This window comes from Pleurodeles waltl, chromosome 2_1 (genome assembly GCF_031143425.1).
Source record: "Pleurodeles waltl isolate 20211129_DDA chromosome 2_1, aPleWal1.hap1.20221129, whole genome shotgun sequence".
Classification (NCBI taxonomy): domain Eukaryota; kingdom Metazoa; phylum Chordata; class Amphibia; order Caudata; family Salamandridae; genus Pleurodeles; species Pleurodeles waltl.
In genome coordinates this window covers 340,990,299-341,013,172 of record NC_090438.1, presented here as the reverse complement: position 1 = coordinate 341,013,172, position 22,874 = coordinate 340,990,299, and the positions used below count along the sequence as shown (strand labels likewise).

Here is a 22,874-nt window from a genome sequence, read left to right as displayed (position 1 = left end):
AAAAGTTTTTAGGTTTGACTATTTGATGGGGTTGATAAGGAAGCCGTCACTGGCTTCTTATTGGTCTACTAGTCCCTTGATGGCAACGGCTATAATTCCTGCAACCATGACTAGTAATCGCTATTTGCTTCTTCTTCGGATGCTGCATTTTGTTGACAATGCTTTAGCCTTGCCACGGATCACCCTGATTGTGACCGTCTTTTTAAGAATAGGCCTGTCCTTGATCATTTTTTAGATCAGTTTTCAGAGGTGTATGTTCCAGGCAAAGAGATCAGTGTGGATGAGTCTTCGGTCCTGTATAAGGGGTGTTTGGTTTTTAAGCAGGACATTCTTAGCAAGAAGGCACAGTATGGAATTAAATTGTATATGCTGTCAGAAAGTAGTACAGAATATGTGTATAATTTCCAGGTTTACACTGGTAGGGATTGCAGTATTGACCCCACTGGTTGTCCACCCACTTTTGGAGTTACCAAGAAAATTGTGTGGGAAATTGGTAGACGACTGTTTAACAAAGGTCACCATTTGTACGTAGATAATTTCTACACTGGAGTGCAGTTGTTCAAGGAGTTGTTTAAAGTGGACACTGTTTCTTGTGGCACAATCCGTTCTAACCGGAAAGGCTATCCAAGGGAGCTTGTCTGTAAAAAACTTGAGAGGGGACAGAGCAGTGCCTTGCGGAATAATGAGCTGCTAGCACTGACATTTTCAGACAGGAGGGATGTGTACATGCTAACTACCATCCATGATGAGAGTACTTCCCCTGTGACTGTTTGGGGTCAGGATGCTGAAGTGCGCAAACCTGCGTGCATTTTGGACTACAGTAAGCACATGGGTTGTGGTGATAGAGTAGATCAGAGGATGGAACCTTACACTGCTCTTCGTAAGTCTTACGTGTGGTATAAAAAGTTGGCCATGCATTTAGTTCATTTGGCAACTTGTAATGCTTTTCTTGTGTTCAAGGATTGTTCACCTGAGTCAAGGATGAAATTTGTTAAATTGCAGGAGTCACTGATAGAGAGCCTTATTGTGGTGGAGTAGGCAAGAGTGCCTAGAGTAGCAAGTGGTGGAGGATGTGGCTAGATTGAAAGATCGCCACTTTCCAGATCACATTCCTCCCTCCCACAAAAAAGACTTGCCCACTAAGAAATGTAGAGTATGTGCCTGAAGAGGTATCTGGAGGGAGAGCAGAATGTACTGCCCTGATTGCTCTTCAAAGCATGGGCTGTGTGTGGCCGACTGTTTCAGGAGTTACCACACCCCAAAAAAAAATAGGGAAATAACGTGAGCATAAACTGCCTGTTTTATATTTTCAGATGTTCAGTTTCACATTTCTGTCATGTTTTCAGTTAGAGTTTTTGTGTTTGTAATTTTATACTTATTTTATAATTAGTTAGTGGTTTGTTTGTTGTTTATAAAAAAAAGTGATGGCGGTGTGTGTGGAGTGGTGCTTGGTCGATGCTGTGTGGGGTGGCACTTGGCTGGCGGTGTGCGTGGGGTGGCGCTCCGCTGGCAGTGTGCGTGGAGTGGCACTTGGCTGGCTGTGCCAGCCAAACGTCAGTCCACACACTCCCATCAGCTAGTGTGATTGCTGTATTAGGCATGTGGGCGTATGTAAGTGATGGGCCCGTGAGTGGCGCTGTCTGTCGATGCGAGTGTTGTAATCTGCTGGGCCTGTGGCTGGCAGCGTGAATGGTCTTGTGCATGTCATGTATGAAATGTTTGTGAATGGACTAAAATGTGTTTGGTGCCTTGACGCGGCTTTAAAGCTCACGAGCTGTGAGTCATTGGTTCAGTTTTATGGCCTTTCAGTTATTAACAGTGCATTTCATTTTTGTGAAATGTCTTGTTAATAAAATTTGATCTACTGAACCAACACTCACCCTCGTGCCCAATCCAACCAGTATGTGTGGTAAAAATGACAAAACCTGCTCCGCTGTAATCAGGCATTGCAGCCCCCACACATGTGAGGTATCCTTTTTATCGGGAGACTTGGGGGAACGCTGAATGGAAAGAAAATGTGTGGCTTCTCGCAGATTCCAGAACTTTCTGTCATCGAAATGTGAGGAAAAAGGTGTTTTTTAGCCAAATTTTGAGGTTTGCAAAGGATTCTGGGTAACAGAACCTGGTGAGAGCCTCACAAGTCACCCCATCTTGGATTACCCTTGGTGTCTAGTTTTCAAAAATGCACAGGTGTGGTAGGTTTCCTTAGGTGCCGGCTGAGCTAGAGGCCAAAATCCACAGCTAGGCACTTTGCAAAAAACACCTCTGTTTCCTTTGGGAAAATGTGATGTGTCCAGGTTGTGTTTTGGGGCATTTCGTGTTGCTGACGCTAGGCATACCCACACAGGTGAGGTACCATTTTTATCGGGAGACTTGGGGGAACGCTGGGGGGAAGGAAATTTGAGGATCCTCTGAGATTCCAGAACTTTCTGTCACCGAAATGAGAGGAAAAGTGTTTTTTTGGCCAGATTTTGAGGTTTGCAGAGGATTCTGGGTAACAGAACCTGGTGAGAGCCTCACAAGTCACCCCATCTTGGATTACCCTTGGTGTCTAGTTTTCAAAAATGCACAGGTGTGGTAGGTTTCCTTAGGTGCCGGCTGAGCTAGAGGCCAAAATCCACAGCTAGGCACTTTGCAAAAAACACCTCTGTTTCCTTTGGGAAAATGTGATGTGTCTAGGTTGTGTTTTGGGGCATTTCGTGGTGCTGACGCTAGGCATACCCACACAGGTGAGGTACCATTTTTATCGGGAGACTTGGGGGAACGCTGGGGGAAGGAAATTTGAGGATCCTCTGAGATTCCAGAACTTTCTGTCACCGAAATGAGAGGAAAAGTGTTTTTTTGGCCAGATTTTGAGGTTTGCAAAGGATCCTGGGTAACAGAACCTGGTGAGAGCCCCAAAAGTCACCACATCTTGGATTCCCCTAGGTGTCTAGTTATCAGAAATGCGCAAGTTTGGTAGGTTTCCCTAGGTGATGGCTAAGCTAGAGGCCAAAATCTACAGCAAGGCACTTTGCAAAAAACATGTCAGATTTAAATGTAAAAATGTGATGTGTCCATGTTGCGTTTTCTGTCGCAAGCATTAGGCCTACCCACGCACGTGAGGTACCATTTTTATTGGGAGACTTAGGGGACCACACAATAGCAAAACAAGTGTTATTGCCCCTTGTCTTTCTCTACATTTTCTCCTTCCAAATGTAAGACAGTGTGTAAAAAAAATACGTCTATTTGAGAAATGCCCTGTAATTCACATGCTAGTCTGGGCACCCTCGAATTCAGAGATGTACAAATAACCACTGCTTCTCAACACCTTATCTTGTGCCCAGTTAGGAAATACAAAGGTTTTCTTGATACCTATTTTTCACTGTTTATATTTCAGCAAATTAATTGCTGTATACCTGGTATAGAATGAAAACCCACTGCAAGGTGCATCTCATTTATTGGCTCTGGGTACCTAGGATTCTTGATGGACCTACAAGGCCTATAAATCCCCGCAACCAGAAGAGTCCAGCAGATGTAACGGTATGTTGCTTTAAAAAATCTTCCATCGCAGGAAAAAATTTGCAGAGTAAAACTTGGAGAAAAATGGCTGTTTTTTTCACCTCAATTTCAATATTTTTTCATTTCAACTGTTTCTTTCTGTAGAAAACCCTTGTAGGATCTTCACAAATTACCCCTTGCTAAATTCAGAATTGTGTCTACTTTTCAGAAATGTTTAGCTTTCCGGGATCCAGCCTTGGTTTCACACCCATTTCTGTCACTAACTGGAAGGAGGCTGAAAGCACAAAAAATAGTAAAAATGGGGTATGTCCCAGTAAAATGCCAAAATTGTGTTGAAAAACTGGGTTTTCTGATTCAAGTCTGCCTGTTCCTAAAAGCTGGGAAGATGGTGATTTTAGCACTGCAAGCCCTTTGTTGATGCCATTTTCAGGGAAAAAACCACAAGCCTTCTTCTGCAGGCGTTTTTTCCCATTTTTTTAAAAAATAAAGAAATTTTCGCTGTTGTTTTGGCTAATTTCTTCGTCTCAAACTCTGGGTAGCTCTGGAATCCCTAGGATGTTGGGAAAAAAACATGCACAATTGGCGTGGGTAGCTTATGTAGACTAAAACGTTATGAGGGCCTTAGTGCGAACAGCCAAATAGCCAAAAAAAGGCCTGGCACTGGGGGGGGTGGGGGAAGGCCTGGCAGCAAAGGGGTTAACAACATACAGAATATTGCCTTCAAAGGGTATTTATGCATTCAAAAACGTTTGTTCAGATTACCTTTGTTCTGGCATCTGCATCAAGTGTTTCATGTGTATAGTGCATTCAGAAATATTTAAAATACTTCGCAACATATTTTATTCCATTTTTTTCCAGTCTGCCTTTTAAATTGTTTATGTCCGTTCCTTGCATAATAGGATTATTTCAAATAATTTCATCATAAAACATTTCCAATCCTATCCCATTTCATAGGACTTTTGTCAAGTAGACCCCTCTCTAGCAACTACTCACAGATATTTTTCTTAAGGTACAAATGCACGTATTATGAGAGTCACAAAAATGTTTGCGTGGGGTGTGTATGTGTGTGTGCGTGTGTGTTTAGCCTAATAGACCTGTCCTCCCTCTTCATGAAAACTGACAAAAGCAAATAAGCATCTTCTCTGTGAGGACCACTGTGAGGTCTGTTTAGCTTCTCTTGAGCAAGTGCATCAAAAACTGAGCAGTTATTTTTCCTTTCTTTCACTGTATAAACCTATCCCACTATCAAGACCATTGTGCAATTAAAATGTATTACTATGGTTCTCAATTTAATAAATATGACATGGTGTTTACTCATCCTCCTTGACCTAACCACAGGATTCGACACAGAATCACTCTACTCTCTGTAAAAAAAGTTGAAAATGAGGTTGAATGGCACAGCATGCAGCAGGTTCTCGCCTACCAGGAAAACCACTGCCAGTGCATATAATTAGATAACTCCTCAACCATGGTAGGCTGTAACAAGAGGTGCCACATGTTTAACTTCCCTCTTCTACAGTATTCAATCTATACACAAAACTACTTGCCTCGATTATAAATCACCCTAACACCCCCTACCAATTCTATGCTGATGGCCCTTGGCTCTATCTGAAAATTCCATCCCCTAAAGATGTAGTAGTTCTGGCTAAAATTGGACATACATGTGTGCTCTATTTTAACCTAACCCGCTAAAAACAGTCCATCTCGCCCCTCCCAATGCTCCATACCTTTTAAATTGTGGCTCAACATTCTCACTGTGCTTAAGAGCACCCACATTTCCCACTCCAAATTGTTGAATGCTCTTAACCTCCTGGATTTTTTCCTAGAGAAGAGCTTCAGCCTATAAGCACATTCCAACACATAGGCAAACAAGCCACAGTTTCAAGGAAGACTCCAAATGGGAATGGAACATCTCATCTGAATGTAGTTCAATACCTCATGTTCTCAAGTTTGGAACATTCCCAAATAGCACCTCGCTGATCTCAAAGCAGCCCTTTCATGCAACTTCCAGGCTAGCTCTGGCATTAAACAGCTAGCTCAAATCTTGTCAGTTTTAATGTCCCTAAATTTGCTTTACATAAACAGCATGAGTATTTTCAAACTGGAAAGCATCTCACATGCCCTAGCACCTTGAAGTATCTTTCCAAGAAAATGGTTATCTCTGTAGGTTATCACCATCCCATTGGCTATATATACCATATCATAGACCCACATAAATTCTGCCCCATAAGGAAGGATTGCTTTGGGAACACTTGCAAAAGCATAATCTGTGTGTGTGTTCAGTTTACATATTTCTGCTGGGTGGAGCACCCTCTAGGTATTTTTGCATATGTCCCAAATAAGCAAAAAGCTTTCACTGTGCAATGGAAATAGCTATTAATCTGCACTGTTACATTTCACATTCTTCCACCAATTAACTAATGTGTAACTTACAATATTCAGCCAATGTGCCTCGTGTATCTTCTTCTATGCTTTGCATTAATCGATACAGCTTGCCTTCCACTGAGTGATAAATGAGTGATAAACACCCCTTTTTAACCTAAATGTAATGGAGAAACTGATGAATAAATGAAATACTTTGCCTGGCATCTGCTCTTAATCAGTCATTGTTAGAAATGGCCCTTTCTGCAGGGTCATCCTTAGACTGCCTTCCTCCTCCTTATTTTTCTGACTCATGTTTGCTGACTTTTAAGATTCTTCTTACCACTGCTGACCAGTGCTAGTGCTTAAGCGCAGGTGCTCTGTAATCTAAAACATGGTAACATTGGCTTTAATTTACTTGTAATTCCCTAGTAAAGTGCACTATATGTGCCCAGGGCCAGTGCATTAAATGCTGCTAGTGGGCCTGCAGCACTGATTGTGCCACCCACTACAGTAGCCTTTCAAAAACGTCTCAGGCCTGCCACTGCAGAGCCTGTGTGTGCTGTCTTGAACTTCCATTTCAACCTGGCAAGTAAACCCACTTGCCAGGCCCAAACCTTCCTTTTTTTTACATGTAAGTCACTGCTAAGGTAGGCCCTAGGTGGCTCCAAGTGCAGGGTGCAGTGTATTTAAAAAGTTGGACATGTACTTTTAAGTTTGACATTTTCAGGTAGTGAAAACTCTTAAATTCGTATATCACTATTCCAAGGTCTATCTCTCCCATAACGTAACATTGGAATTACCTTAAAACATTTTTAATGGGGAAAGATAAAAATATATTGATTGAGGTCCCTGGACTCACAATTTAAAATCACAAGTTATTGTGAAGTCAGATTTTAAATTGTAAGTTTGCAAGTGCCACTTTTAGAAAGTTGGCATTTTTTTACTTTAATCATTTTGTGCCACTGCTTGTCTCTGAATACACTTCTGGGGTTGTTGACAGCTGGGCTTTAAGCATTCCCTCTAGACAGTCACACACAAAGGGAGCTTGGGGGTGGCATTTGCATATTGATGGCCCATCACCAGGATGATGGGTCTTACTGGGCTAGATTGGGGGTGGAGGAGCTAACTCTCCTGAATAGGACTGTGCCTGTCCTCACACCGGGCTGCATAACTCCCTGTAGATTGTCTGGCGGGAGGGAGGGCAGGACAGGGACCTTGCAAACTTCAAAGGGAGGCCTGAAAGTGTTTCTGACCTTCCAGATCCAGGGCACCAAAGTATAAGTTCTGCACAGCTCTGCTGCCAGGAGGGACTGCCACTCTGCAACTGCATTGCTATGTTGGCCTACTGCTTCATTTGCTGTAAGAGGGGCTGCCACCTTGCTGTCTGAAACACTTCAAGGGTACATTTGGGTATAAGTACTGGACCCCAAACCCCACCAAATCAGAACTCTACTGGAACCAAGGACACTCTACCAGAAAGTGTTGTGCTGTTGGGAGGGACTGCCACTTTCCAAATGCATTGCTGTGTTGGCCTACTGCTTGCTGTGCTGTAGGAGCATTTGCCACCATGCTGTCTGCTCAGCTGTGTTGGCCTGCTACCTGCTGCTTCTGTCCTGCAGTGGGAAGGACTGGACTTGTTCTCTACCTCTTTGCACCCAAGAGTCTCCAAGGGCTTGCTGGCTCACCCCCTGTTCTTCTGAAGTCTCAGGGACATCAAAGACTGTTTGTACTTTTGCTGGTGCTGCTGAACTCTGCAATCTGTGAGTCTTACTGTTGCCTGAGGTGCCCCCTCCAATCCAGGGCCTCGGAAGTAGGTTCTGCAGCTACAAACTTCAAAAAGTGAAGTATCCCCACAAGTATGGCAGACAAATTGATGCATTGCATCTCCGATGGCGCCACAGCGGCTCCCCAATGACAGGGAAATCACCTACTGTGTGGGCTGATGACAACACTCTGTGCGGCCCGCCGATGATACACCGCATCCACTTCTACATAGCCGGACAACAGCGCATATTGTCCGAATGTGGCAGAAACACCAATGGATAGTGTCCTCGCCAATGACGTATTGCTCTAACAAAGGTACTGTTCAGCAGACCCTGCGTGGGTTGTATAGCTGGCATACCCTCCATCACGGTTGGCATGGATTTTGGATTTGCACTGGTCCCCCGCCACCTCAAGTAATCTTTTTACCGCTATAAACCTCTAAGCACTGTTTCACATTTAATCTTTAAAAATGAATATCTCAACTTCTACTGATTGTTTTTGTTGTTGTTTTGGTCTTGTTTTAATCAGATAAATAATATTTATTTTTCTAAAGTTTTTATGGTGTCACTTTGCCTCTTATGTTAAGCCTGATTGCTCTGTGCCAAGTTACCAGGGGCCAAGCACAGGTTAGTTTGGAGAGTATCTGACTTACGCTGACTAGGATTGTGGTCCCTACTTGGACAGAGTGTATACCTCTGCAAACTAGACACCCAGTTTTCAACAGTCATCGATGCACTATTGTACAATAATTTGTGGAAATAAACCACGTGGAATGCCTGACTCTTTTTTAAAAGGGTAATTGCAAACACAGTACCTTAAATATCCATTCTGTATTGATTTCATTGCACTCATGGAATGCCAATTATTTAACCTCCTTCCTCAGGAGTCTTGAGATGGTGCATGAAGTTTCACTTTGAGGTCACCTGTTACAACTAATATTTTTCTTGCCTATCCCATCATCAGCAGAGTCATGTAAAGTTGAAGTGGTCACCAGGAATTTCAGTTAAGCTGTGAGTAAAACATATTTTACTGAAATCTCAATCATGTGGATACTGCAGAATCCCTTATATTATTTAACATGTTCTATCTTTGGGTAATAACAGTCAATTGAAATACTCTCAGGACTCAATCTCAGTGTTTGGTTTTATCACACTTTAGTGTATAAGTGTTAGAAATTGGCTCTCTAGTTGGCAGAGGTATACACCCTTGTCCAAGTAGGGACGACAATCCTAATCAGGGTAAGTCACTACACAACCTAAATTATCCTGTACATACCTTCTGGTAGCTTGGCACAGAGCAGACAGTCTTAACTCAGAAGGCAATGTGTAAAGTATTGGTGCAGTAACAGTAACACATTGAAAACACCACAAAAAGTACTCCACATCAGTTTAGGAAAATAGATAACATTAATCTGAATAAAATAAGACAAAAATGGCAAGAATGCAATGGACGCAAGTAAAGTTTTTAATTTTGCAAGATTAAATCCTATTATAGTCATTAGAAACACAATAGCTCCTACTGGGGCTGTTATGGCAGTGTGACGGAGTCGTTCCAACAGGCCAATGGCACTCACCGGGAGTGGGGCTGGTTACGGAGTCGCACAGACTCCAGGCACAGTACCTTTGGTAAACAAGGAAACAAAGACGTAGCATGGAGTTGGGGAGATGAGGTATTGCTGGGGCTAGTGTGGCGTTGGGTCCTGCCTGTGTCCAGGGAGGTGATGCGCCAGTTCCTAACTGCTGCGCAGGGTAGGCGAGGTGTCAGTTCCCTCCGGTTGTGGGGGAGGTGATGCAGTGTTTGTGGTGAGGTGTTGGTTCATTGTGAGTCCATCAGGTCAAGACGGGGTGTATTGACTTCGCAGTGTCGTGATCACACTGCGGGACTTCAGGGGCATTATGGCAACATCAGGCTTATGTTGCAGGCCGCGGTCATTGCATTCAGGAAGGACCAGGGAGCAGGTGCAGGCAACGGTGCGACGTTGGACAGCGGCGCCAGTTCTGGAGTCGCTGAAGTCGGTGAACTAGTCAGGAGCTAGTAGATCATGTCTTTGTCGGCCCAGAGAGTTCAGAACAGGATGCTAGCCAAGCCCTTGTGGAGGAAGGCAGAGGCCTTCCTGCAGACTCAGGGGGCAGCAAGCAGCAGGACAACAAGCGGGATAGCAGTCCTTCTAGAAAAACAGCCCAGATGAGTCCTTTGGGCAGCTCAATAGTCCTTCTGACACAGTCCAGTTGTTGATCCAGAAGCGTCTGAATTTGGAGGGTCACAGACCCAGTGTATATACCCAAAAATGCATTTGAAGTGGGGGAATCTTCAAAGAGTGGTTTTGAAGTGCACAAGGTCCCATTTCAACCCAACCCTGTCTGCCAGAATCCCTGTGAGGGGTTTTCGGTCCTTTGTGTGAGGTCAGGCCTGAGTGTTCTGAGTTTATGGCTGTCTGGGTGGAATGCATAAGGGTTAGCTGTCATCCAGTACAGCCCACATGTACATTGGAGACAGGCTACAAGGCACAGAAGACAGTTAGTGCAGGGAAATGCCCACTCTCTAAAAGTGGCATTTCTAAAATAGTAATTTAAATCCAACTTCACCAGTAAGTACGATTGTCCACTGCCATTCTGTCCATACTTAAAATGACAATGCCACTCCTTTCAGATCAGAATCTATCACTTAAAAGTGTATAAGGGAAGTTCTAATGCTGGCCTATGAAAGGAGCAGGCTTCACAGTAGTAAGAAACAAATTAGTGAGTTTTTCACTACCAGGACTTGTAAAATACATACGTACATGTCATGCCTTTTACTTACATTGCACCCTGCTATGTGGGTTACATAGGGCCTACCCTAGGGGTGACTTATATGTACAAAAAGGGGAGTTTAAGGCTTGGCAACTACTTTTAAATGCCAAGTCAAAGTGGTAGTGAAACTACACACATAGGCCTTGCAATGGCAGGCCTGAGATATGGTTAAGGGGCTAATTATATGGGTGGCACAATCAGTGCTGCAGGCCCACCCATAGCATTTTATTTATAGGCCCTGGGCACCTCTAGTGCACTTTCCTAGGGACTTGCAGGTATATTACATATGCCAATTAGGTAGGAATCTATGTTACCATGTTTAGGGGAGACAGCACACGCCATTTTCGCACTAGTTAGCAGTGGTAAAGTGCGCAGAGTCCTAAAGATGGAGAACATCAGGGGGCTTCCAGCTGTTTTTGCTTTGTGGTAGAACCGCCACGTTCTGTAAACTAAAAGTGTCCCTTCATGGTTTCCTATCAATTGACCTCCTCCATGAAGTTTGTTGAAAGGGGTCACTTTGGCTTTAGGCATTGGTGTGGTGGATGTGTGCCCAAGGCCATCTGCCTGCATAGGTAAAGTGATGTGATCCACAGCAGCCAACTGTGATCAAAAAGTAGAATGTTATCATTTGTAAAACCCCATTAAGCTGGTCAGAAACACCATATGTTCTTTTCTTGTGTACATTAAAAACCATGATGTGCTGCTCTTTAAAATATTATCCCTGATATATTCTTAACATGTTTATGTGTCTCTGATGATTTGTTGCATTAATATCCTAAGTATTTATGAGAAAAACTGACTTGATAAGAGCCTGAGCTGTGACTAATCTCCACAACATTGCTTAATAGAATTAGGGGTTTTTGATCTTTATTATGAAAATAAGTTTGAAACTGTACAAATAATTATACATGCGTAGCATCCTGTTATTATTTAATGGAAACATGAGTAATGGACTCAGGGACAAAAAGCAATTTAAAGGTACTGGGACAATTTTTGTATACAGGCAATGATCAATTACCAAATCCTTGGTTGCTTAATTATTTAATGTAAATATTATTTTTACTGTTCTGTAGTAAAGTATAAATTGCCACTAAGCCTGTATCGTTCTGCAATTCATTTGTTCTGTAACATTGTTAGACCTTTCAGACTTAGGGTGGTGTTTCCCCAATCTTTTTTGCCTTTGCCCTCCAATTTTTTCTGAAATGTGTTTTTGCAGGCCTTAGGACTTTTTACCATTGCTAACCAGTGCTAAAATACTCTCTCCTCTAAACATGGTAAAATTGGCTTACACCTGATTGGCATACTTAATTTACTTATAAGTCCCTTGTAGAGTAGTATACCATGTACCCAGGACCTGTAAATTAAATGATACTAGAAGGCCTACAGAACGTATTGTGCCACCCATTTAAGTAGCCCCTTAAAACATTTCCGGGGCCCGCCATTTCAGCCTGAATAGGTTTAAACTGCCAAATTTGATTTGGTAATATATTCCCCTTGCCTAGCCCTAATCTCCTGTTTTATTGCATATAAGTCTCCCCTAAGGTAGGATCTGGGTAGACCATTGGGCTGGGTCCATTTTAATTAAAATGTTGGACATGTACCTTTAGGTTTTACATCTCATGGTAGTGAAAAAATCCTAAATTTGTTTTTCACTAATGTGAGGCCTTCTTCTCACATATGATAGCATTGGGTTGGCTTGTTACATATAATAAGTGCTAACGTTTGATTAAGAACAGGTAAACATGTAATTTTTGGTGTCTGAGAAATCGTAATTAAAATTCCGCTTTAATAGTAAAGTCAGATTTTAGGTTACAATTTGAAAATGCCACTTTTAGAACGTTGTCATTTTCCTGTCCTAAACGTAGGCCAATCCTGGCTCACGAATGGGTGTAGTAGGCAGTTTGAATTTGTTTATTCCTCCTAGACAGCACACAATAGAGGGAATACTTGTGCCTGGATGGGTCATCAATTTGCAGGAACTTGCAAATGAATAAGCTGTGCTCTGCCTTCACAGAAGTGACATGTCACCCCTGCATTGTTTATGAAGGTGGCTTGGAACCAGAGCAGGTAAGTGAGAAAACCTGAAGCACTTCAAGGAATTTTCTCAATACTTCTACTTCAAAGAAGACACTGTGTATAAAAAGGAGTACCTCAGGCCCACTCTTCAGTTCACTTTCTAGACCTTCAGAAGGACACTCAGAGGAATGTCTGCTGCTGTGGCCTGCTATATACTCCACAAAACTGCCTTGCTGCACCCAGAAGGACTGCTTTGCTGCTTTGAGCCTGCCTTGAACAATCAGAGACCTGTGCTCCTGTTTGAGCCCTGTTTCCTCAACTGCACACACAATTACTACAGTGACTCCAAGGGCTAGTTTGCTCGCCTCTTGTTCAGAGCATCAGGGACAGAATAGGCTCACTCTGTCTTGAAACTGCACCTGGGCCAAACCTGAGAGAGTGCTAATCCCTCAAGTGATGCCCTTCCAGCCCTGGATCCTTGGAGGTGACAGTAAATGTGCACAGATAACCAAAATAGAAAATAATTTGCCTACAAACTGCTCTAAGAAACTGGGGAATACTGGGACCAACCTGCTTATCAATTCGTCCAAGGTGCATCACTGGTTAGCCTGACTTTGCTGCAGCTCCCACTACATTCTTCTGTGCAACAGCAAATCCTGTTCAGCTGTCCTTTACAAAGGGGTTTCTGGCCTTGTAGAACTGTTGTCAGCTACAGCCTATTGCTTCATCCCACTAGAGATTTTCAACTTAAATTAAGTGACTAAGTCAAATTGTAGAAATCTTCCCCGGGACTTAGTACGGCATCTTCTCAACGATATTGCTTCTTCCTTGGACACGGCCCGCAGCCTGGTCTCCCTGAACTTTACCTTCTCAGAACATTTGTGATGAAATGTATTCTAAGTCCAAAGGTAAGCGGTGACTGGGCCCAATCCACTCTTTGTATCCGATCCACATGTACCATAGCAGTTGTTCATATATTTTGACTTTGACCCAGTCTTGCATGTGGATATGTCAGTTTGTGCTTTGATGTTTTAGGCACTAGTGTTTACCTTAAGCCTTAAAAATACATAACTCCGGTTCTACTGATTGAACGTTTGTCTTTTTGGTTCTCAAATCATTTATTAAAATTTGCTGTATTTTTTTAAGTTGGTGTGGGATATTTCATGTGTTTTGCTTTTCACTTTATTGCTGTTTGTGTGCAACATAAATACTCTTCAAATTGCTTCTAAGTTATGACTGACTTCCTTTGTGTAAAGCTACCAGTGGATTAAGCACAGTTTGATTTAGTGACTTTTTGTGATTCACTATGACAGGGATTGTGGCTTTTGCTTGACCAGGTCTAACTCCCACCTCAAGCAGCACTCTAATTTCTCACAAACATTTTCCAGTCCTTTAATAAAAATCAGATAATTTTATGTATACACAATGCTCAGTATTTTTTATATAGCCCATACATCGCATTTGAAAACTCAGGAAACTACGTGAAAGACACAAAAATGGAAATACATACATACCCATAAATGCTCTTACTTACTCCTGCTCACTACCTCTCACTCCTTCCCTACCTACTTTTACTTTCTTTACTACTACTGTTAATATGAATTACTTCTACCAACTCCTAACATATACTACTAATTATTCCTTCCTATGTTTACTCTTACTTTTTGCCCATCTACTCTTACATACACATATTCCTAGCTACTCCTACTTACTCATACCTATTTCTACCTTCTCCTATTCTCCTACACCCACTGCCGCTTGCTCTTACACTTACAAATACTTTCACTCCTACTTTTATCTGTTTGTTCCCCTACTAACTCCTAATAGTAATCCTATATAATCCTACTTACTTGAAGCTATTTACTCCTAATTGCTACTATAGACACCAATCATATTTGTGCACCTACTTACTCCTACATATTTATACCCCTACCTACACCCCTCGTTACCACCCATTTCTGATTCTCCTACCAACGAATTACTTCTACTTCCTCCTACCAATATCCCAAATCTTACTCCTACTTAAGTATATATTATTTCATTATGCCTCCTAATCTTCCTTTTTTTACTTCTAGCTACTTACTCTTACTCCTATTTGTACACCCACATGCTCTATTTATTGTTCTTATGCCTACCCATACTCCTCCACCTAAATACCTCTACACACTTCTCATCCTATACTTTTAGCCCTACGTATTCGCACTTAGTTCTATTTACTTCTATTTATAACTACTTATTTCTACTTACTCCTTCTGTTAATGTTACTCCTACTTACATCCACCCAACATCTCCATGTGTCCATAATTCACTCTCATCAAGCTCATCTTCCTCAAACTACCACCAAGCATTCATCCACCCTCTCTTCACCTACGCAGCTACGCCCATCTACTCACTCACCATCCATGCCGTCTGATTACTCGTTGCTTTGCATGTGTGCTCTGCATTGTGTCTTTGTGAATGTGTGTGTGTGTCTCCATCATGTCAACGAGATATTGTCTGTATGCAAATGAGTGCCTCTACCTGTGATTTCTGTGCAGCCAAACATATTAGAAACAACATATGTCCATTACAAGAAAGAACAAATGTACCTAAAACATTTCACCAGCCTTACTAGCTTTGCCAACAGTTGTTCACTTCTCCATTTACCACACTCCTTCTCCCCTATATTTTCACAGGTGGAAGAATAGGGCTTAAATCACACTTTTTCTTAAGCCATAGAAATAAATGAAGCAAAAGGGTTGTACATCGGCAATAAGTAGGGATGCAACAACTATTTCAATTCGACATTTTGGAATACTTGTGGTGAACCACTATGTGATGTTCAATGTAAGTGAAAGGCGATACAGAGAGTGGTATTTCCCCAGCCTCTGTTCCGCAGATCATAATGATAGTTTCACTTCACACCCCTATCAACAGATATGACACAATCTTTCCATGGAGGTGTTATGTTTTCTTCTTTCACTTTTCCGTTTTCTGAAATACCCCCTTCTTGCCTTTCTTCAGTTTATAGAAATTTGTAATTAGATCGCACTACCAAAAATTAGACAAATGGTGTGCAACAAATCAGCACAATCATATCAACCTTGCACTTAGTGAGACATTCTAGAGAAAGAAGTGCCGGAAGAGCCTTGTATGAGTCACTACAAATCTTGACATAGCTCGCAGCCAATTTTAAGTTTACAAGAGCAACCACCACATTTCACCAAGAATACGTTCTTACCAAAGGAGGACGTTGTCCAGACAAGGTCAGCGCGTGCCACTAATGCTTAACAGACCAGTATGAAATGTGCATTTACACATTTAAAGAAGGAATACAACATCTAGAATCATTTCTCAAAGCTGAATGACTATTCCCTAATCACGTGTGCCAAAGGTTCATCCAATTGTCGACATTTATTTATTATGCTGTCTACTTGAATGAGTTGTCCTTTCATCACACTAACAGAGTATATTTTTAGTTGAAATGATAAAAGGTATCTATCCAGGCCAACTGACCATGGGTGGACACTAGCAATTGGGCTAAGACTCCCTGCCTACTGCCATTATTTTCAGCCATGGAACTGGCGGAATAGCCCTTTCAGAGACGGAATCAACAATCAGAGGGTGGTAAAATTGGTGTCATCTCGTGGCTCACTTGATCATTGTGGAAATTGTAATCTAGGATTCCAATTCTGATTTTCACACTTCATTTAATCGTTGGATCATAGGGAAATCTCTCAATCTTTTTCCTAAATTCCCTGATCATTCAGCACAGTGTAAGTTTACAAATTTGCTACATTTGGTACTAAGTTCATGTACATGGCAAAAAACATAATCTTAAAGGAGATACTTAAGGAATGCCATAAAATAGGACTGCTTCCCTTCCATGACATATCCCCATTTGTGATGATCAATCATCAGCATCTCCTTTCATTCATACATCACCAGGTAGAGGCAGAAATACATCTGCGGGAAGGTACTTCTGTTGTTTTTGGCCACAAATGTTACACACCTCATGGTGGCAATAGTCCTGTCGGATTGGAACTACTGTAACATTTTCTACATGGCTCTACTACAGCTCTCTCAAGACCAGCACAGGAAAGTTCAATTATTTTCAAATTTGAGACATTTGGACAGTAAATTTCCTGAAAGCACTCTACTGGCACCCTGTGAACCAGATAATATCTTGTATAGTGCTAAATCTCTTCTGTAGATAACAGTGATGCAAATGCCAGCGATATCTTCAAAAGTTGGGATATTACTCAATCTTTCAAAATCTGAAACTTACGTCCACTCAAACCATATTAATCAGCAGGCTAAAATCAATAGAAAAACCTAGTGGCATTGCCCTAGTGGTGCAAAGAGGCCCACCTTTGTGACTCTCTGAGCCCACACTTCAGATCTTGCCCACTCTTTCCATCCTAAAGGACTTTAAAAAGGCTGTCTTCAAAGAAGCTGCCCTCCTTTAAAAATAATAGCCCAGGTTCACATCCCTCTCTTAAAGGTAAGAGGCCACTTGCTCAGATAGCAGAACATAGCATTACACATACAACTATTTTGGTTTATGTACTATAGACCGAAATTCTAAGTGATTATGTTTATCAGGAGTAAAGTGTCTACACAGGGATAAGTATTTTGAAAATATACTTTACAAAACTTTGCATGTACATTGAGTGTATTGCTCTTTACAGTATACTGTAACATAAGCAAATATTTTAATAGGAAGGACTGTGCTGGCCTAAATGGAACTAAACAGATGATGACTGAAATTCAGATCTTCCATTGGGAGGGTACAGAACAATGAGTTTAAAAGAAAAAAATGCTCACCTGGTGGTCCAGCTTTAACTAGCGGTGGACATTTAATTCTGAATAGTTGCTATGCTTTTGGAGAAGTGGAGGATGTCTTGTTATGCAGAGAATGAAGTACTGTTGGTGTTTTCTGCATATGAATAGAATGAAATGCCTATGTTATTAAATTACCCAGCTATTCAATGTAAGCATGCAAGAGCATATGGTGTATGAATTGGAGTCTAGAGTGACTCAATATGGAGGTGGTGCAGGGTGGAAGTGAAGTTTACAAACTTTGCATTTTGGGCTCTATTTTGCAGAATTCAGAAAATCATTTGAACAAAGCACAATCAAGTTTCAATAGATATTTTATGATATTGATGAGTGTTTCATTGTTTGCTGGGTCAAACAACAGGGAAATATAGGGTTAGGAGAGAAACTTCTGCGCTGTCCAGGATATGTGGGATGATGACCAGAATCTCTATAGAGGAATGCTCAGTGCTGCACCATGGATAAAAGGAAGAGTGAATTTTCCTAGGTGGTTGTTTTTCCATGTGTAGTTTGTGAGTTGGAAGAAAATGTGCTTTCATTCATGGGCATCCACAGGAGAGGGTAAGGGGGGTGCTTGCCCCCCCCTGAATTTAGGTACAGACTGGTGTGCAGGTTCACAGAGTAGCGTAAACACTACGGCCACCGTAGTGTTATGCTGCCTGCACTAGTATGGCCATGGCCCTGCCAAAAACGGTCCGGGATGCCGGAGACAACAAACCCTGAAAGAAATTTCTGCCTACACCCATGCTTTCAATCAACATGTACAGGATGACCAGGTCAGTGTTGCAGCAGTAGCTGTTATTGTCTTCTACAACTGCTGTGACTTGTTTCAGTAGATGTGACTGGGCCCTTTTGGAGGCTGTCAACGAATACTCATTTGTGCTATGATGTATTGGATATGTAAACTATGTCAAACCATTGCTCTGAATTGAAAACTGATGAAGGCAGTAATAGGTCTGCCTGGAAGCATGCTGATTTTGAAGAGTCTGTGGGTTTGTGTGAGTGAGCCACAGAGAGCACTGAGAACGCAGAAGATGTAATGCTGGAACTTTCATCAGGATGATTGGGACCTTGGAATTCATGTGTGTTTAGAGACAGCCATCTTCTGCCTGGTCTGATTTTCATGAAAAGAGCAGGTTTTGGCAAGGTGGAGGATTTCAGAACGAGGACCAAGGTAGACTTGTCTCAGGCCTTGAAAAATGTCTTAGGTCAGTTCGATGATCTGCGATTCAGTGCCGTAAAAAATGGTTCCTTGGCTCATTTAATGTTTGTCTTTCCCTGTTCGAGTTGTGCCCCTTCTCGTGGCTTTTGTGTTTTGTGGTCATTTTCATTCTATAGAATCACACTTACAATGTGGCCTTACAATGTGCTTTTAAGGACACTGGTTGTATCCACTTTAGCTCGTAGTAGGGCAGAGAAGTGTGCATCATTTTAACTTTCATCTTTTCTACATAAGAAGCTGTCTATTATTTATCCCTACGCTTCTGTGTTGAGTAGGTGTGGAAAAAGATTTGTAATTTGTTCATTGTGAAGTTGTGCCACCCAGATTACACTGGGAAATATTATCATGAAGCCTGATAGCCTCCCCATAAATGGGGGAACATCCCTTAGCAGACAGTCACATAAAACAACACTGCTGCATTGTTCCAAGTGAAGTCATATACCTGCGCAGAGCAGGGGCATAGCTTAGTCAGTGAGGTTTGGGATGTGAATCTCAAATTTCCCAACAAAAAAACAGGTCACAGGGTGAATGTTAAGAAGACCAAGGTTCAGCGTGGACTGTTCCCATGAGGAGCAGAGTCTGTACTGATTTGCATTAGGTGGGACTCTTGGGCTGATTTAGAGTTTGGTGGATGGGTACTCCATTGCAACAGTGATTAAGTACCCTGTTCACCAAACTCAAGGTCCACCTATCCAATTTTGAGTCTAGCAGACTGCAACCTTTACAATGACAGAGTAAAATGTACTCTTCCAGTGTAAAACTTCTTCTGATAGCCCATCAGAGGAGGGGAGATAAAAAAATTAAAATCTTTAGAAAGATTAATGGTCGTCGTCATGTTTGACAGAGCTACTCGTCAAACATTTCCTAAATTAACCCTCCCATGATGGGACTTCCTGACAATGTATAGAGAAGTCTGTAAGGCTAGCTCTAAATTTGACAGACAGAAGAAAAGGTAGGGTGGCAGATATAAAGTCCTCATCCACCCTGCCTGTCTTTACTCAGTCTGCTAAACCCTAAATCATGCCTTAAGTGTAGTTTAGCAAAGTGGGCGAAAACCAATAGTTCAGAATGCCACCTCAAGTGATTGCCAGTTGTTAGACTAATTGCGTTTGTCCCAATACATACATACATATATATATATATATATATATATATATATATATATATATATATATATATATAAATATATATATTTATATATTCCCACACAAATTGACACACAGTCAAACGCGGCACTCACAGGATTCTTGGAATTTCTTGTTTAATCTGCAACGATTAACCCAACACCAACGCATTTGAACCAACAAGGTCTTGATCACGGTAAACGAGTGATCCATTCTTAGCTAAATATACTCTTTCCCTCTTCTGCCTTTATGTGGCATTGTGGGATATGTAGTCCTAAGATCATTATAAAACTAAAATATCACCAAACTTTGAATAAAATCAACAAAACCCCATAGACACCATATAAAACTAATATATACACTTTCCAAATATCTTTTGTCACTCATAATATATATATATATATATATATATTCAAAGAACAAGATTCTCTTTCTGTTTTAGCAAGAGAAAACCGCACTCTGTCGTTGTGCCAAAAATACCTTAACTTTTAATACATTAGTGAGATCATAAACAAACAAACAGGAATCCCCTGACGCGTTTCGGTCTCACCAGACCTTGTTCACAGGTGTCACAGGTGAGGAAACACCTGTGAACAAGGTCTGGTGAGACCGAAACGCGTCAGGGGATTCCTGTTTGTTTGTTTATGATCTCACTAATGTATTAAAAGTTAAGGTATTTTTGGCACAACGACAGAGTGCGGTTTTCTCTTGCTAAAACAGAAAGAGAATCTTGTTCTTTGAAAATATGGTTGTCCTGCCTCAAACCAGCACCACCGGAGAATTAAGTGCGCCGTAACACGCAGATCAGGACATCTTTTCTTTCATATATATATATATATATATATATATATATATAAATCCTACTGGTGGTTGCCAGTAGGTAGTTAAAGTTAGGATCTAGTTTCCATAGTAAAAACATTTTTTGTTTTGCCAATAACTTTAGCGCTGTTTGCTGAATCTTCACAAAAATTTTAAAACTAATACAACAGTCGGTTCAACCGCTATCTTTAAAATTTTGGGGTGATCTGTCAAGTGAGGCCTGAGAAAAAGAGGGGGTCCTGAGATGTGTTTTCCCTATGCATTCACCTAGAGGGATAGGATTTTTCACACAACTGCAGCCCAAACCACTGGATGGAGTAACACCACATTTGACAGAAAGCTAGCTTTTGATCCAGAAAGTGTTCTTTTTGTGATTTGGTGTAAATCTGTTAATTAGTTTCTGAGATATTAAAGGAAAAAATATAAATATCTAGGGATGTGGGGGCTCCACGGATTCGGGAGATCTCATGCTGAGATCTAATTGGCTGCCAACACTTCAACCAGGAAGTGTTGTCAGCTATTGTGGGAGTCGGCTTCATCCATGTCTCAAAGGAAAACATAAAAAAAGAAAAGGGGGGCAGGAATACCCTAAAAACTTAGCCTTGGTGCTGGGGTCTCCCTGGGTCCCTACCAAGGCAAAAAAGCATGTTTTTTGTTTAATGTCTGGCAAAATTCGTAGAGGCTCTATCAAAAATAAAAAATAAAAAACATGCCCAGTCTTCCACACTTGTTGGTATCTTAACCCCCGGGTGGGCAATGTAGGAGGGCATGCATATGTTTTCTAAAAATGGAGGAGAGCACATAGGGTCTCCCTCCAAGGGCTTACTAAAGCTCCAGTGACCACCATCATCCCGGAGCAAAACTCTAGATTGAGCAGGAGGTGACGTGGACCCCACTTCCCCCCAGGCTCCAGGGACCACCACCTCACGGAGGCTACACACAAAAATGTACATGGGGGTTACGCAGGTCCCCCTGGGCTCCAGGGACCACCATCTCCCTGGGGCAAATACAACATTACCGTGGGGGCAGCAAGGACCTCCAATGCACCGAGAACCACCACCTCCCAGAGGCCTTATACATATTTAAAGAAAGGAGGGGGGCCGCATTCTCCCCTGGGCCATATACAGCCTTCAGACCACCACCTCCCCGGAGCCTGCCTATGCAGAACAAAGGAGGAGAGCTATGTGGCCCCGCCTCCTGGAGCCAAATGTTGCCCTGGGGACCGCCACCCCCCAGGGCCGGCTCCTGCTATCTCCTGAGATGCCCACCCTTGAGAGATAGCTGTTGGCTTTAGCTTGGCGGTAGCTGTGACAGTTCTCACCAAGCAAAAGGGAACACTCCACTTCCAGCAAGCAAGAGCTGTCAAAATGTTCTTGTTTGCTGGAAGCAGAGTTTTCATCTCTTCCCCTGCCTGGAGACAGACTGTAGTCACTCACAAACCCAGTAAGACCCTCATGTACCCACTTAAACATCCACTCAGACACGTATGCACCCACTCACAGACACACTCAGATCCTCATGTACCCACTCACAGACCCACTCAGACACTGATGCACACACTCACAGACCTACTCACACCATCACACAGCCACTCACAGAATCACTCAGACCCTCACGCATCCACTCTCACACCCAGACACACCCTCTCACACCTATTGTCACACCCAGAGAGACAGACCCTTTGGCCATGTATGGCAGGGGTTGGTTGGCTGAAGGCTGGACATGGTGCAGGGTGGGATGGTTATAGGGGGTTGACCGCAAGCTGTGCACAAAGGTGGTTGGATTAACTTATAGTAATTAAAATTAATTTATGTTAAAAAAAGATAGAAATTGACCGAAAAAAACAAAGGTTACAGGGATGTTATAGTTAGGAAACAGAATTTAAAAACCATAGAAATTCACTTAAAAAAGCAAAGGTTATAAGGATAGTTAGGTTCTGAATTTACTCGTACAAAACCATATAACTTCAGCAGTTATAGTTAGAGCTATTTCAAGTAACTATAACTCACGCCCTAAGGTGACAATATTTTGTGTCCTTACCATGACAACTTTTATAGGGTCATTAATTAAAAATATAAATGAAGCATGTGCAGTCAGAAAAATGAAGAAAAAACTGTGCATAGCAGGGCCGTGAATTATTGTTACCTTAAGGTGCAGCAACCCCTTCATTTTGTTCCTTTCTAAATATTTTAAGTTTTAACAGTTTGATTTAATCAAGATGGCATTAGATGTGCCACACTTTTGTCATAAGTAAGATTGTTAGCGCTCTATTTGTTCTTTAGAACACTCTGGGAGACTGCAGTAGAGCACAAGGGTATCAACTGACAGACTGCTCCTGCTGAAGTACATGTTTTACTGAGAATGTCAGACTTCATTCTCATATGGCTGAGAAAGATAGTGTGAACTTACAGAAGTACATGTTTTACTGAGAATGTCAGACTTCATTCTCATATGGCT

General features: G+C 41.9%; 1 protein-coding gene across 2 annotated transcripts in view; it reads right to left on the bottom strand.

The window, feature by feature from the left end:
* Window positions 1-22,874, bottom strand: part of GPR174 (G protein-coupled receptor 174) — a 178,922-nt gene that overhangs the window by 144,796 nt on the left and 11,252 nt on the right. The gene's annotated exons all lie outside the window — the stretch shown is intronic.